This window comes from Terrapene carolina, unplaced genomic scaffold (genome assembly GCF_002925995.2).
Source record: "Terrapene carolina triunguis isolate 2854851 unplaced genomic scaffold, T_m_triunguis-2.0 Scaffold35098, whole genome shotgun sequence".
NCBI lineage: Eukaryota > Metazoa > Chordata > Testudines > Emydidae > Terrapene > Terrapene triunguis.
The window spans coordinates 13,511,721-13,528,234 of record NW_020699449.1 but is presented as its reverse complement, the minus strand read 5'-3'; positions in this window follow the sequence as shown (position 1 = coordinate 13,528,234).

Genomic DNA, 16,514 nt, shown 5'->3' with positions numbered 1-16,514 from the left:
AAAAGGTGGCTAGTTAACCCAGGCTGTAGGCCATGCTCTTCCCTTCAGCTGGCCCCATAGCCCTGTTTTATTATAACATAGTTCTCAACCCAGCCCCCTGCCAGCACTGGGGAAGGGAGCCTGGTCTAGAACCCCAGCTGCAATACGGGGGGACAGCTAGGACCGTTCTGCTCCAAAGGCAGATTGCCTACCTCAGGAGGGCCCTATTTCATAATAATGAATGGGGGGGTTCAGTGTAAGCCACGAGCGATCCCCATTGTTTGAGATTGTTTTAAAACAAGGGTAAGAAACTGAAAAAGGCACCACACCTTTAAAGGGCTTGTGTCTTCTAAAGGGACGGTCACATTCATGAATTATTATTCGCAGCATTCAGGCTCCACTCCTGCTGGAGGGGAGACTCCTGCCTGCCTTCCCGGGTGGGTGTGGGTTACTGATCGATAATCTCTCTGTGGCCCCTGAGCCCTCGCACTCTGGGGCTGTGCTAGGAGGGTGGTTCCCAGCTTGCATACTCAGGCCAGCTCCCACTGAGCTAGTGTGCTGTAGATAACGGGCGCTGCAGGAGTAGAGGGGTCACCCTGTGCCGGTCCTGTGCTAAGAGCAGGTGATTGAGGCTGGGGGTGCTTAGCTGAATCCTGGGCTGCAGAAATGTGCAGCCCCCCACTTAACCTTCAATGCTACAAGCATTCCTGAAACTCCCCCAACGTGCGCTTGCTTCTATTACTGCACAGCTATTGGAGAGAGCTGGTTGTTTAGGGGAGACCAGAGTCTCCAGGAATTTATCCCAACAATCACCAGCGGCTAATCAAGAAAATGCCATTTGCATCTGAAAAGCCAAAAGCAATGCCCCCAGATACTGGCGATTTAACTGCCCAGGGTCCCCTTTCTAATGCAAATCTTGGCCATAAAGCAGCTGTGCGCCATGGCAGTAAAGGGGAGGCACTGCATTCTTACAGTAGGATGTGAAAATAAGCACCGTGAATGTGAAAGGCAACACAAACCAGGTGGCGTGTCTCATGACAGGTCTCCAGACAATCCTGTTGCTTTATGGTGTTCGGGAGAATTTCCCAGGTGCTCCCTCTCAGAGCTCCCGCGTTTGCAACCTTTTGGCATCTACATTGGGCCTCTGAAAATTGCCTAAATCCGCACACTTCACTAAGGGCGACTGGCTGAGCTTCTCTCTCCCCAGTGGCACTGTTACAAAGCAAAACCAGCCTGGAGGAGCTCAAAAAGCCATTTCAGGTCCGGGCGAAAAGCAGGGTAAGAACCAGGGCAATCAGGCTGCATGCAAAAAGTTCAAAACTGCAACAAAGGCTGAAGACACAAACACTGTAACGGAGATTGGCAGCTCTTTGTTCTGTAGCTGGCCAGCGCCTAGCGCCATAGAGTTCTGGTCCCTGACTGAGGCGCCTAGGTGCTACCACAGCACAAATACCTAACTACATAAATACGGACTCCCACAATGCCCTGTGTTAGGGGAGAACGGTCCCCTAGCCAAAGTTGTCTTTTTGTTGCGTTTATACAAGGCCAAGCAGGAGGGGGCCATGGTCTATGATGAGTGGGTGTACTGCAATACAATACGAGTGATAAGAGTAATGATTCATTGTGCTTTGCTAATTGCTAATTACTCACCTGGCCCTGCTGGAAGTATTGCTGAAACAGGACTATTAGCCTGACGGAAAGTATTGCTCAGTCTGACTGAGGATGCTACAATTTAGCCCACAGAGATGTTTTCGCTCACTGCCAGCCCACAAACTTCCTCCTTTTCTGCCTCTTGAAAGACATCGAACTCGGCAAGGAAGGGGTTTGGAGAGTTAGAGGTTCTAACCTGCCTCTGGTGAATCCTGTGCATGGCCCCTAACGCCCCTCCCCCTTCACACGGGAGAACCTCCAGCTCCAGTTTGTGGGTGCTTTAAGTCTGGTAGCTCAGGTTTTGCATTAGCCCAGGCTGGAAACCCACTTACATTGCAGGGAAAAGACAGACTAATCAAGCCCAGGTGCTGTTAGTCCTCCCGTCCTATCCCACAATTCCACCGGGGCTGTACTTTCTTCTGCACCGTGTTTAAACCTCACATTTGCCTGCTCCGTTTCTGCTGCACCTCCAGTGCATGTGAACAGAGACACTGGTCAAGAAACCTCCCGCCAGCGTGCTGTCCCTGGCCAGCAACTGCCACCAGCCTTGTGGGAAGGCCGTGGTGTGACGTCGGCAAGACCCTTCCTTTGAGAAACCGTGTCTGAAATAATCAGTTCTACCAGGACATCACTGAGAAGCTGGCAAGGGAGGGGATTGGACGGACAGGAACTCTGCGCAGGGAGAGGTTCTCCCACCATAAAATGTAGATGAATTCATACAGTGGCCCAGTTCAATGCACCGCTAAGAACCATGGGCTAGTAGCCTGCTTGAAATCCAGCCCAGCACATGGTGGCAGAGGCAGCCACATGGTTTGGGCATGGGTAGGACTTTGTGTTGGGAATGCTCCCCCCAGGCCGGGCTAATGCTGTAGTGAAGGCACACCCTGTTTGGCATGCTCAGCACTGGTGTTATGATTCTAGTTACACAGTGTCGCCTGATCTATAGATTATATATATCAATGATATTGATTACGTAAGAATTCCCAGTTCTCACTTTGAGGGTGATAGGTTCTTGTCCCAAGATCAGGCCCAGTAGTATGCAAAGTGCTACGTAGTTGGGAACCCCGGTGTGCACGGTTGCAACACTCGCACTGTGGGAACTCTTCTATATTTACAAATAGTTTATCTCCAGACTGATTCTGGCCTGCATATTTATACCTGCCTCTGGAAATTTCCATTACATGCGTCTGACGAAGTGGGCATTCACCCACGAAAGCTTATGCTCCAATACATCTGTTAGTCTTTAAGGTGCCACAGGACTCTTCGTTGCTTTTTATTAATACTGTTGGCATAGTCAGAAACACCCCAACTCAGTAAGGTAGAAAGAGAGACGACGGAATGTACATCTGCACATCCATCTACTGACACCGTCCCTTGCAGAACAACTGGAAATGTTAACCATCATCTTCCTCATCACCGTCACCTTCCTCATCATCACCAGCGGCCATCATTCCGGTACCTCCCAAAAGCTACGTCTCTCTCTCTCTCTCTCTGCCCTACTGCCCACAGGCTGGGATACAACTTATGTTATGCTGATGCCACCATGTCTAATGCATATTCAGTAGGAGCCTCTCCCCTCTTCCTTATCTGTATTTCCTCCTCTTACTAATGTTGAGGTGTCCTTCTCCTGTAGGTTAGTATATTAATTATTTCAACTTATTATCATATATGTCAGTTTGTTGCCGTGGCACTCTGGTGGTTGGATGTTCTTTCCAAAACTTTCCAGAAGCTGGTGTTAGCTCATGTTTTTGTGGTTGGCTGATGTCATTATGGACAAAATTCCCCCTTACACTCTATTTCCAGTACCCCAAAACTTAGGGGTTACCTAAGTATATCTATGCCAAAGTTCATAGGCCTCAAGCCTTATGCCAACTGCTGAAGCCAATGTCTTACAGGAGACAGGCCTGTAGGTTCCTCGCATTACTGCTGAATTATAGGCAAGCTAGCCCCAGGGGCTACAACATCTAGGAGCAAGCCGTGCAGGCCAGGCCTCGGGAATGGAGGCCTGGATCAGTGACTGAATAGGATTTAGGGATCACAGTGGACAAGCAACTCAACATGAGCTCCCAGGGCAATGCGGTGGCTAAGAAGGCTAATATGATCCTTGGATGTGTAAGCAGGGGAGCAGCGAGTAGAGGGAGGGCAGTGATTTTTACCTGTGTGTGTGTGTGTGTGTGTGTATATATCTATATATATATATATATATATAGAATAACTGTATTTACTAGTATACTGAATAATGATAATGCTAAACACTTCTGCTGAAAGTACTTTACAAACATTACCTAACCACCACAGAAGGATGCCCAGTAGGTGGGAACTAAAATGATCTGGATTCAAATCCTGACTTTGCCATAAATATGACCTTAGTCAGGTCATTTAATCTCTCGGTGCCTCCGTTTCCCCACCTTTAAAATGGGGATAATAATCCATCCTCTCCCCCACCCTTTGGTTAGGCTGTCGGCTCTTTGGGGCAGGGATTGTCTCTTCCTTGTATGTATGGCCCTGAGCACAATAGGGCCCAGATGTCCACTGAGACCTGTGGAGGTCATCAGTGCAATATAATGTAACTAATGATAATGACTGCTCACTCCAGCCGTGCAGGGAGGGGAGATAAAACCCCAGGTTTGCAAAGCTCCCAAGTACTATTATCTCCGTTCTATTCAGAGAAAGAGTGAATCACCAAGGCCACGTGTGAGTCAAGGTGCAGGGCCGGCACTGCAACCCAGGAGCCGCTGATTCTCTATCCAGCCTTCAAGCCCATCAGCCAGGCCTGTCTCTCAGCTGCAGAGGCTGAGCCTGGCCGGTTTGGAATCATCGGTTATTGCAAAGTGTTAAAAGCATCTTTCATGCACATGACTGTAAAGCATGCAGAGCCTGACACGCTGCAATGCACTCAGCCCACTTCCAAACTGCCTTTAACCCCTTCGGTGCTGCTTCCCGAGCCTTGATCGTGGGGCACAGTGCAGTGGGAGCGTTGCCTGGCGTCTCAGGTCCAGAGAGGACCCTGGAACGGTATCCCAGCTGTAGGCCAAACTGTGTGAAGGGTGCGCATTGCAAAATGGTCCCGTTACCTGTAATCCCAGATGTTGATAGGAAACGGGAACAAAAGTGCAACTCGACCTGTTATGTAAAATTGTTTCTAAGAGTCAGTAAAAGTAAAAAATAGAAAGTCTTGGTCCAAACAAAAAGTTCTCCTGCTATAGCTCAGTAACTGTGCTCGGCCCTTCCCTGGAACACAAATTGTGTGGGACTGGAAGTTAATGGACCCAACTTGCCATGTTGGAAGTTAGGCCTAACTGGTGGGCAAGAAAATGAGAGGACGGACTACCTTCTCCATCACCCCTCTCTTGGGGCCCTTAAAAAGGTACGTAGGAGAGGAGAAGGGTGGCCAATGGAGGGATTCCTGGAGGAACGGGCAGGCCGTCAGGCTTCCGCTCCACTCCAGCGACTTTGTCCTCTGCCTGTGGATCTCAAAAGTCATCACATGATCATGAACCCAGACCTCAACACATCAGTAGGGACACCCAGCCATCGCTATGCCACCACGGAGACGCCCGCCAGAGACGCAGCTTTATCTTCAACTCCACCTCTGTCCAGCCTGAGAGAGACAGGTAAAAAGGGAGACCAGACCTGCCAGATGATGTCCCAGACTGTCACTGGGAGGGAAGCCAGAACCCAGGGCAACTGGTGTTGTGGCCAGTCCAACAGCACAGGGGGCTGGGGATGAGGGGTTTGGGGTGCAGGAGGGGGCTCTGGGTTTGGGTGGGGCTCAGGGCTGGGGCACGGCAGGCAGCTCTGCGCGCTGCTCTTGCTCACAGGTACCGCCCCCCGCAGTTCCCATTGGCCACGGTTCCCGGCCAATGGGTGTGCAGAGCCGGTGCTCGGGGGGGGGGCAGCGTGCGGAGCCCCTTGGCCCCTCCACCTGCTGGCCGCATCCAGGGTGCAGCGCGGAGCCAGGACAGGTAGGCACTAGCCTGCTTTAGCTCTGCAGCACCGCCGACCGGACTTTTAACGGCCCAGAAATACATCAGAATCTCAACTTTCATTTAGAGAAAATGTCTAGCCCTCTTGGTTGCAGATAAAAGCTAGGAAACACAGAGTGTGTCCTAAAAGCTCACCACTCAGAAGGGTTAAAGGGATGAACATGACCCCCCGCGTATCTTATTGCTTTAAAATCTCATGCTTTTTAAGCCAGTTTCCGGATTTTGGGTGGCTGGACTCCGTATTTGGAATGCGTGGGGCCGGTAGCTGCGGGGAGGAGGTTCTTCACTTTGCAGATGAGGCGTTGTCGAGGTGTTGTCAGCTGTTGTGATGAATCCATGCAGCAAGGAGCCCTGACCACCAGTGCCTTTCCACACCTCTGAGTGTGCTAGCTCACTCCTGCCCCTAGGCTGTGGGGAACTTGTGACTGCTTCATGCCACCTTAGCCTTTGCCCCCACGGACTTTCCCATGGAGGGCCCTGTGCCTTTGGTTTGCCTGGGGTAGCTGGCACAAAGCCAGGGTGAATCTGGTTGTACGTGTGTTGCCTGACCATCGCCAGTTATTCTGTACAAACGCTGTCATGTGACAATGGTAAAGAATCGCTTTTGTCTAATGCTGAACAAGGAACTTGGTGAGAATAAGGGTGACAGACTCATCCCTAAGGCTGCTCTGTTTCACTGTAAAGCTTCTGCCCAAAATCTGCCCCAGCCCCACTGCAGGCTGGCTTCCTGCCCCAGATTGAAGGAAGCAGCCCCACTCCTCACACTGCACAACCAGATTCCGTTTCCATTCACAATTCCAGAGGCCTGGTCGGTGAAGTCTCCTGAGGGGAATGGGCACTCGACAGAGACTAGCAAGAAAGACTCCTCCTGTGCACAGACACCATCTGCAGCACACGAGCCATTCACCCCTCCGACTGCGTCGCAATTATGCAGTTATTACGGCCCGAGTAATGTAGCTGTTTAAAAAGCCAATGATGGATCCTGCAATTATCTGTAATTTGTCACCATTGTTGGTGCTTACATAGGCTGTGCTCCCCACTGGAGGTAATGAAGAGTTGATTAACTACTTGAAGGTCCTGGCATATGGTGCAGGGTTGAACAAGTTATTCATCCCATTTATTATCCTGATAGCCCTGCTACCGGAGCAGGCACAAGGCTAAAAATATATCGCCGCCGAGCTCTTCCAAGGCAGCCCACACCGGCAGTGCCTCTCGTTCACGTGCCTCTGAAGGCCCAGCTCCGGAGAGGCAGAGACCACTTGTCACATCTGATTATCTGTTTAGTTGAAGCCTTCTCGGTGGGTTCTGTGCAGCACAGCTATCCACCTCCTGCACAACGCCCCCGGGAGCCTCAGGCATCCACATGGCTCCGGCCCATGGTTGCGGCATTACGAATTAGTCTTCTCCTCACGTCCCAGATTGCAGAAGCCTGCCTCCAACACCTCACTGCTACGGGAGGGCTCCTTGGCCTCCCTTCACCCCTGCCATCGCACTGGGCGGCACTCTCCCCGGAGCAGTCAGGCAGGGGCCTGGCGTGGGAGGGGGGCTGGGGGCGGCCCCAGGGGCCATGGCAGTATAAAGAGCTGCCATCATTTGAACTGAAGACCCAAAGTAACCCAGACAATACGTTTCTGGACTAGCCAGTAGTGGATGTGGAAGGGAGAAGCTGGGGAGAGGCTCTCCTGGTTGGAGAGGAAGATCTTGTGGTGAATGCACTAGCCTGGGCTAAGTCGGCACGACGGATGCTGCAGCACCAGAAGCGTTTTCCCATCCATGCAGGTGATCCACCTCTCCGAGAGGCAGCAGCTAGGTCAACGGAAGAATCCTTACGGCGACCTGACAGTGCCCACACTGGGGCTTAGGTCAGCTTAACTCTGACTCTCAGGGGTGTGACCTCCCCCCCGCAGTGACGTAGCTGTGTCGACCTGCGTTTTAGGTGTAGACTTGATCACAGACCCCCTCTGATCACGACAACACTTCCTCGGTCTGCCTTTTCTCCTCCGATTGCCAGCTCTTGGGGCAAGGACTGCCTCTCCCACCTGACCTGGCCCAGCGGCGCCCTGAGCTTGGCTGGGGCCTCTAGGCACTACCCTGGTACCAAGACTAGTAACCCAGTAGCTTTCCCAGGCAGCTGAAGTTGACTGACTTCCCTCCGTTCTCTCGCTCTCTGTATGCATAAGGGGTTTGCATTAGAATTTGCTGAGCAGGGGCCTGATTCTGCCCCCCTTTATTCATGCTGGGTAGTACGTCATTTGTGTGTTTAGTCACATTGATGGCAATAGGCCAGTGTTTCCCAAACTTGGGACGCCGCTTGTGCAGGGAAAGCCCCCGGCGGGCCGGGCCGGTTTGTTTACCGGCCGCGTCCGCAGGTCCGGCCGATCGCGGCTCCCACTGACCGTGGTTTGCCGTCCCAGGCCAATGGGGGCTGCAAGAAGCCGCGGCCAGCACATCCCTCGGCCCGCACCGCTTCCCGCCGCCCCCATTGGCCCGGAGCGGCGAACCGCAGCCAGTGGGAGCCGCGATCGGCCGGACCTGCAAACGTGGCAGGTAAACAAACTGGCTCGGCCCACCAGGGGCTTTCCCTACACAAGCAGCGTCCCAAGTTTGGGAAACACTGAAATAGGCTATTACCAAAGTAATGTATTACTCAATGTGAGTAATGGGTGCAAAACTGGGACCTGATAGTGCGAAGCTCTGCGACTTGTTCTGAGCTCTCTCCCGTTGGACTGGGTGGCACACCCAAATAGCTCTTGGCCTCGCACCCTACCAGTCCCCAGGGGCCCCCAGTGAGAGAGTTTTGCTCCCCGGTTGTGAGCGTGAGAATTAGAGCTGGATCTCACCCAGAATCGGCATCAGGACCAGACCCAAACCTTCTGCAAGGTGTCTGCATGTGGGCCTATGGCTCAACCCCACCGAGTCCCAGCGGCTGCTCTGAACTCTGGCTCTGAATCTGGAGCCCACTTTCCCAGAGCTCGGGGGCATTTGGCTCCAGGGTTTAGGCTGGGGCCTCGGCGCTGGATACAATTTATGGGGGCAGCAAACTCCAGCTCACCACGGCACTGCGCTAGCTGGAGTCATTAGCAGTGTCATGACCAGAGCTCAGGGTCTCAGCTGGAGGCAAGCGCTAGGTTCCCTGGAGCCCGGCACTGTGCCATGGGGTGGAGAGGGAGGGTTTAAATCATCAGAGCTGCACAGGAAAGCTTGCAAGGGAATGTGAAGCAGCTGTGGCTTTGCCTCGGGGGGGGGGTGGGGGAGCTGAAGCATCATTCTCCAAAAATGCACTGCGTCCAGCAGAGATAAGCACTTGTTTTCCAGTGTAAAGGTCGGGGTTTTGCAATGGCTGCTTAGTCACCTCTCCCCTCCCCCTCCGTCTTTGCCCTGCTAAACAACCCAGCTAGAGCCAAGAGACAGCCGTCTGGGGACAGGCTCCCAAGCACAACTACTGACACCCTAGATTAGCCGTCCAGACTCCAAGGGAGACCGGAGTCGGGCTTTTCCCAGCCCTTCACTATCCTGTGGACCCTGTCCCCTCGGCCTGGTTCCCGCTTGTAATCTCCTCCACTCCATTCGAGCTGCCCCCTTCTCCTCTGCCTCTGCCCTCCCTCCTCCGAGTCCAGGACCTGGGCTTTCTTCCTGGATCTCTGCGTAGCCTTTGCTGTCAGTCTCTCCCCCGTCAAACTGGGTCCCCCTGCTTCTCCTTCTGCCTCTCCAATCTGCACCTCACTCTCCAGCAGTCTCCCCTTCCCCAATCAACACTGGGCTTCAATTAGCCCCGAGAGAGAGCCCAGGCCCGGCTCTGGGCCGCCAGCTCCCTGGGTGCTGAGCCTCATGGCACACAACAGAGGCAGGTGTGGAGGGAGCAGCTGCCTGCATGACTGGGGGACGTGCTGCCCTCTGGCTATGGGGACAAAATGGGGCCCCTGGTTTCTTGTCGCGACCCAGACTCCGCGGGGGTGGTGGGGATGGCCATTGTGCTCCTGGTCTAGGATAAAAGACAGGCCAGGCACCTGCCAAACAACCGCAAGCCCGGCGCACGGCCCGTGAGACCAAGTCAATGTGCATTCAGCAGAGGTGTGTTCCTGGCGGTCAGGGCGAGGTCAGAGGTCTGGGGCCAGCTCCTCCGCTGGTGCAGATCAGCACGGGTGTGCTGACTGCAGGATAGCGGTACGGACTGAGCCCCCCAGCACGAAGGGACGGGGCCTGCCTCAGCAGGAGAGAAGACGGGGACCCCAGAGGAATGAGCGTGCAATGGGTTTAGAGCAAAGGGAGGATCTGCTCCACACAGGGCTGGATCCAAGCTCCGAGCCGGCGCCCCGAGGGCAGGCTGCTCCGCCCCACCCCAGGCTGGGAGAGTGCTACAGGCACCCGCTCTCTGCGGTGAGCACACGGCGGCATCGCTGGCTCTCCCTGGTGCGCTAGCCGCACTCTGCACAGGGGTGGGCAGCGCTATGTCCCATGCTTCTCGCCCCCTCCCCTCCCTGCTGGCGGGGGCTGGGGGAGTGAGGAAGAGGACGCCCCGCACTGCCTACACCAGGAGGAGCCCAGGGGCTGCTACCATGGACTGCCTCGTGCAGCAGTGCAGCGGGGGGAGTGCAAAGCCCCTGGCTGGCTCGTCCCCCGTGCGCAGAGCTGTGCAGCTCACTGCCCCGCGTACAGATCGGTGCGGGGAGGTAAAGCAGGCTGGGTAATTTGATGACCTCGATGTGGAGCTGTGCACGCTAAGGGGATGATAAGAGCAAGCAAAGCCCACGCTTCGGGACAGGCGATGACTGAGTGCTGGGTCAGAGCAGGAATTTCGCAGAGCTTTGCACAAGTGGCCAGGTGCATTCTGGGTGGCTTCCACATATCTCTGAAGTAGCCGGAATTGGCTGCTGCCACGGGCAGAATACCAGGGTAGCTGGACCTAGTTTGATCCAGTTCAGCATGTCCTAGGTTCAGTGTCTGCGGTAAAGGTTAATCCCTGGATGAAGGCTGTTCCTGCCCATCCAGGCCTGGCAGCTTTGTGCAGGGCAGATCCAAGGCGCAGCTCCCGGTGTCAGATGAATAACCCCCAGACAGCATTGTGCTCAGGGCCGGTGCAAGGAAGTTTCGCGCCCTAGGCGAAACATCCACCTTGCGCCCCCCCCCAACCCTGCGAAAGCTCCCCGCCCTGAGGCGCCCCCTCCTGCAGTAGCTCCCCCCCGCCCTGAAGCGCCCCCCCGCGGCAGTTCCCCCCCAAGGGAGCCGTGCGGCAGCTCCCCACCCCAGCTCACTTCTGCTCCGCCTCCTCCCTGAGCACGCCGCCCTCACTCTAATTCTCCTCCCAGGCTTGCGGCGCCAAACAGCTGATTGGCGCTGCAAGCCAGGGAGGCGGGAGAAGTGGAGCGGCGACTGCGCACTCGGGGAGGAACGCTGTAAAAAAAAAATTGGGGGCACCGCTTTCTGGCGCCCCCAAATCTTGGCGCCCTAGGCAACCGCCTAGTTCGCCTTAATGGTAGCACCAGCCCTGATTGTGCTCGCTAGGGACATGGCGACACACACAGGAATTGGAGAGCGCTGAGATTAATGGTGGTTCGCACACAGCAGCAGATGTGAATGCACAGACCATTTACACCAAACCAATGTGCTGTTGATTCGGATTCATCCCCGTTGGGTGAAATCCACCTCCCTCCGCCCAGGGAGCCAGCACCATGCACCCGCACAGGCATCACTCCAAACCAGGCCTGGAGTGGAAGCGACGGGGTGTCAAAATCTCAACAGCACCTAAGTGACTTAGGACCCTAAGTCCCATTTTGGAAAGCGACTTGGGGCTGACTCATGATTTTTGAACGGCTGGGGATAGCAAGTCTGCAAACAGCACGCGTAGTCCAGAGTAGAGCTGGGTGCCACTTTTCAGCCAAAACTGTTTTTGGCAAAAAATGCGGCTTTGGCGTCACTGTGAATTCATGCTGGTTTTACGGAATTGTTCATCAAGAAAATTTTGATCTTTAAAGAAGCCGAGATCTTTCGTTCCGACATTTTCTAAACAAAGTGTTTCAACTTTTCAATTCGAAACAACTTTTTGTTTTGAACTTTCCTTCAATTTTATTCACATTTTTTAAAAAAAAATTGGAAAATTCTTGAAATCTAAACAAAATGCTTCATTTCAGGATGAACAAAATGTTTCATTCAACCCCCCAGGTGACATTTTTTCGAGTTTTTTAATGTGCCAAGAATTTTTGGGGGAAAATGGGTTTGGAGTTGACCCGAAACCATTTTCCCCCCTGAGTTTCCAATGAATCAAAGAGCAGAGATTCACCCAGCTCTACTGCAAGGTAAATGCCATTGACATGCTGGCTCCATTTCTATATTCCAAGGGGCTATTTTTAACTGGAGTGAGCTATGCTTAAATATGTGACTTCTACTCTTGGTAATATCCGTTTCAATGTGCTTTGTGGAGCACAATGATGCCTTTGAATTTTACTATCCTTTGGGCATGGCAATTTCAGCCCACAGCAGACTAGCTGTGCAAAGAAAATCAATGTAAATAAATGTCCAAACTATTGAATGATCCACAGGTAACTCAGTGTATTTAAGATACTTAAATTTCCATTTCTTAAACTAGGCGGTGGGGGGAAAAGTTCAGAAAAAGACAAATCCCGCACCTTTTTTAATATGCTGATTGATGACATATTCAAAGATAATCATGTTTCCCCGCCATCACAACAATAAATGCATAAGCAAAGTATCATTGTATATTACACCCCTGTGATGACAATACAGCCAATCACACTCACGATCTTCATATGAAAATTACTAGAAATGAAAACCTTATTTACTCATTCTCTATGAAAACAAGAAGCTAAGCGCCAGAACAAACTAATAGAAACAGTTGTGATGGCATTTGGTAATTCTGTTGTATTTGTAACCATAGCTACTTTGTGTGAATATAGCTGTGCGTTATTTTGAACATTTCTGGGCCAGATCGTGGGAAATTTCTGCTTTTATTTGAAATAAGAAAGTAAACATCCAAGCGTCTTACACCTACATTGAAATAGCAATGCCAAGAGTGTCTAGGAATGGATACAGCCCACATCGCGACAGCATATGAGACCCGCCCAGACATTAACTGATTTATCCTCACAACACTCCAGTGAGGCAGGGAAGGATTCTTACCCCATTTTACAGCTGGGAAATTGAGGCACAGAGCGATGGAGCGAGTTGCCCAGTGGGGACACAATCTGTGGCACAGCTGGGAAAAGAAGGCAGGTTTCCTGACCGTCACTGCTTTCGCCATACACCCTTCCAAACCTAAGGTGACCAGATGTCCCGATTTTATAGGGACAGTCCCGATTTTGGGGTCTTTTTCTTATATAGGCTCCTACTACCCCCTACCCCCTGTCCTGATTTTTCACATTTGCTGTCTGGTCACCCTATCCAAAGCCAAAACTGAGGACTGGATCCAGCAACCGCGTACCTACATAAACAGGCCTCACTCAGGCCATAGTCCTCCAGCAGTTAATGGCACTATTTGTGTAAATTAGGATTACCCACGTAGGTAACAGGTTTTCTTGGGCCCTAAAATTGTACTGCCCAGCAAACGTATCCTGTTTGTCTACCTAGGCACTTTAATTGCACCCATCATCCTGGTATCTAAGCAAAAGTCTAAGGGCATGTTGTCACAGAAGAGTTAACTCAGGTGATGGACGCCAGATGTGAGCAGCCACACTGCAAAGCCCTGTCCGAGGTACTGTGTCCTCATTGGTGCTTTACTCACCTGTGTGTCACTAGAAGTTCTGGGGGCACATCCCATGGTTCTCCGTGCTGCACTAAGCTGCGCTGTGCTATGAGACTTTCCCAGTGAATTGTGGGAGAATTTGTCTGTCCTTCTGGGCACAGAGGGGGCATTGTGGGAAGGCACTGGAGGACTATCAATGGACAAGTTACTAGCCCGAGTGAAAGCCCCTGCTATGTCCCTGCTTCTTCTGATTTGAAGGCCAGCAGAGTTGATAACTGTGAGGGATTAAACCACTAGCAGCTGGAGGGTTCTTTGAACAACTAGTTAGCATAATCTACTACTACTTGTTGTTTTACATCCGCTGATGTGTGTGGGCATCTCACAGTGTGAAAGAGGACATGGTGCGGCCCCAAAGAACTAGACCTGGAGACACTCCTGTTCTGCCAGAGCTCTGCGGCCGGACACGCAGGGACACCTGATTGCCAGTGGATGGGTGCTGGAGTCACTGAGGGGGCTGAGGGGTATGGCCCTTCCTGGCTGGGGAAAGTCTTGGGCTCATTCTTGAGTGTCTCTGTACCAAAGGACAAGATACCGAAACTTCCCACGCACCCTGAAACAAACCATGATTAGGCCATTGCTCAGGAAAACTTGGCTTAAAGTTAATGATTTCTCCCATTATCACCCTACCCAAATCATCTCCTTTGGGAAAAGCTGTTGAGAAAGTTGTCCAGGGCAGCTATGGTTCCATCTGGACCCCTCAGGCTTGCTGGATTCCTGTCAGTTGGGTTTCAGGTCTAGCTATGGTATGGAAGCAGCACTGGTTTATGAATTTAAGGTAGAGTTGATTGGAATTTTCCATCCAAATGATTTTTTAATGAAAAATGCAGTTTCTGCACAATCAAAATGTTTACATTTTTCAGTTCGGGCAAACTAAAATAAAATATTTCATTTCAGGTGGGGCTGACCGGTTAAAAACGTTTCAGTTCGATGAACTGAATGGAAATGTTTTGAGTCAGTTTGATGTTAATCGGCATCGGCCTCAGGTGCTGCAGTGCTTCATGGGAGTTGTAGTTCAGGTGCTTCATGCTCTTCTTTCCCTTGTGGGCCAGATGCCTTGACCAGGCTTCATCTCCCATGATGCACCACAGCCTGGCATTTGACTGCAGTGCATCATGGAAGCTGTAGTCTGGCCAGGAACCCCAGGCCAGAGAGAAGAGCGAAGGCATGAGGCACTGCAACATCATAGGCAGATGCAGTTTTATATGAAACTGACTCTCAACTAAATGTTTTGACATTTCTGAATTGAAATTTTTCTGAATTTTTCATTCCCCCTCCCCAACAATATAAAAAACACCAGTTAGCAAATGTATTGATGCTGGGTATGCCCTTTAAAGCACTAAACAGCGTGATTCCTAGCTACCAGGGAGGCCAACTGCGGCAGCTTAGATTTGAATGTCCATGGTCGTCTTCCCCTGTGTTTGTTATCCTTCAGGTCACAGAGAATTGGGTCACTCAGCTTTGGGGAGGTGTGTGTGTGTGTGGGCGGGGGGGGGAGGTATACTGCAGTCATACTCCTGTTTAGTAAATTACAGTCCAGCTAGTGAACACTAGTTACGTTCCTTTTCTATTGTTTGGAGTCCCAGTCCTGCAACCTTCACATCAGCCATCCTCATGCCAGTGCACATCAGTGGGCCGGGGTCAATTCGGAGTGGTCATGTGACTAATGGTTGCAGGATTGGGCCTGTTACGTATCGCAGCCAGTCACATTGTGGTGGGGCGGGTGTGAAAACAGAGCAATTAATTATTCACACTTTCTGCTTCATGTAGTTCACACATAGGTTGCTGCACAGATTCACACATTCCCAGGCCAGAAGGGACCATTCTGCTCCTCCAGTCGGACCTCCTGCGTATCACAGGCCAGAGAATTTCACCCCATGATTTCTGCTCCAAGCCCATCAATTCTGGTTGAGCTAGAACTAGCTAATTCACACAGAAATAGTTTTGTGTTTCTGCTTCACAAACAGCAGGAGAGCCCTAACCTCCAGGGCTGCTAGCGAAAGCCTCGCGGTAAAGAGCAAACAGGGCTGCAAATGTCTTGCCTTTGATTTTTCATTTGGGGTTCATTACTGTTGTCCTAGGCGAAAAAAATTCCTCAACTATAGTTAGTGGTTTGGGTTTATATATCAGGGGGCAAATTCTTCTCTGTGTGGCACTGGTACAATGCCATGGATGCCCATGGGGCCGGATTGGGGTTACTCAAAGTAGGATTTGGCCTCATTATTATTATTATTGTCAGTAGCTGTAGATCAGAATCCCATCGTGCTAGGCACTGTACATATATGTAATGACAGGATGCCCCGGCCCAAAGGATTACAATCCAAGTAGAATTTATAATCTAAGGCCTTGATCCTTCAAGGACAGATGCCTATGTTTAATGTTACACACCATGACTGTTTAATTAGCGAGAGGGGATGCAGCAGGCAGGAAGAGACTGTCTATTGAGCATGCTGAGAGGTCAGTGTTTATCTGGGAGCTATCTAGCCCTGGTGTCACACCAAACAAGCCCCTTGTGTCACACCAAACGAGGTCCGTTAGGAAACCTGACCCTCTTTCTCCAGATCCACTCCTCGGAGTCCTTGGAGTTCAATGGGATGGCTCGGATGCACAAAGCGAAGCATATGCATACGTCTTTGCAGGAACGGGGACTAAATAACGTGTTACTTTTACGATGAGAGAAATGCAGGACATCAGCCTAGATGGTCAGAATGGCTCCTTCTGGCTTTAGATTCTGTGAGTGTGCGCCCCAGCCTTTGGAGCCCATTGTCACTTTGTTCTGATACTTTGCGGAAATATTTTTCACTCAAGTGTGTTTTTTTCATGCATCAGATCAGAAAGATGGGTCAAACGAAACCCCTCCTGCTCCATACGCCCTCCTCATGCCAAGGGTGTTAGAGCAATGCACAGGTGGAGACCTTTGAGACACAGGGGGGGTAATCTGGTCAGTGACGTCAGCGAGATTGCAGTGGTGTAACTGCCAGGAGAATGTGGCCCATTGAATTTAAACTGAAACTACAGGCTAGCGGACTGGACTGGGACTCAGGAGACCTGCCTCTGCCACTGTCCTGCTGGGTGACCTTGGACAAGTCATGTCCTGCTCTGTGCCTCAGTTTCCTCATCTGTAAGGGAGGGGGAGTAGTGATACT